At 43.0% G+C, this 1,090-nt stretch overlaps 1 pseudogene; it reads left to right on the plus strand.

Annotated features, from left to right (window-relative positions):
- Positions 1–294: 294 nt before the first annotated feature.
- Positions 295–626, plus strand: LOC100959664 (annotated as a pseudogene).
- Positions 627–1,090: the final 464 nt, after the last annotated feature.

Here is a 1,090-nt window from a genome sequence, read left to right on the forward strand (position 1 = left end):
CAACTATACTGCTTTTAAATTTTTATTCTATTTTCACAATATTGCAGAATTGCCTCTGTCCCTTTCCTTTTTAGCCACAGCCCATTTAAATATATTTGTACAGTGTGGAGAAAGCTCCCCTGGAAAAATACTGTGTTTAAAGGTTATGGTTTTAGGCCCCACTCACTGAGCCGCCTCAGTGGCCTGCCACTTAAGCCTTTAAATACAGTGTAAATATCCTCACTTCCCCAAGGGCTGCTCCCCCACCCCCATCTTCTGCCAGTGGTCTCCACCAAGGATGAGGAACTGCACAGTATGCCCACTATCCAGAACCTCCATTCTTCTGATGCAAGGAAGGGGGATGACCTGCTCCCTGCTGGCACCGGATTATATTCAGATAAGAATTCAACAGAGAAATGGCAGGAAGCCCCTTACTACTTACTGTCCAAAGGATCACCGATGATTATGATAAAAAGAAATTCGGGGAGGTGTTTAAGAAGAGATTTGGCTGCAATGGTATTGTAATTGAGCATCCAGAACATGGAAAAGTAATTCAGCTACAAGGTGACCAGTGCAAGGACATATGCCAGTTCCTTGTAGAGACTGGACTGGCTGAGGACGATCAGCTAACGGTTCTTGGGTTTTAAGTGCTTGTGACTCAGTGAAGCTTAAGGGAGGATGTCCTGGCAGTGAGGGCAATTTCCTCTCTATCCCTTGTCACGAGTTTAAAAACCTGACAGCTTGTATAATGTAATCACTTGGGGGTCTGCTTTTAACTTGGGCTAGTGTAACTCCTTTATGCAATAAACTGAAAGGAGCCCCCCAAAATTTTAAAATTTACAGTTTCAGATAAAAGCTTGAATCATAAAATAAGTGAGAACACTTCCTTTAAATCTCCCAACACAAGCGTTAGCTTTGCCTTGCCATGAGGAGTAGCCCTCGTGTTCATACCTATTCTGGGTTCTACAAAGTTTGGGATTTGATGAAGAGTCAGAAAACTACTGGCAGCAATTGAAGTGGCACCAAAAATATATTACTGGGATCTGATCAAGCTAAAAAGCTTCTGCACAGCCAAGAGCACAGTAAGTAAAGCAAACAGACAGCCTTCAGA

Source organism: Otolemur garnettii, unplaced genomic scaffold (genome assembly GCF_000181295.1).
Source record: "Otolemur garnettii isolate 467f Iridium unplaced genomic scaffold, OtoGar3 scaffold00057, whole genome shotgun sequence".
In the NCBI taxonomy this organism is placed as follows: Eukaryota; Metazoa; Chordata; class Mammalia; order Primates; family Galagidae; genus Otolemur; species Otolemur garnettii.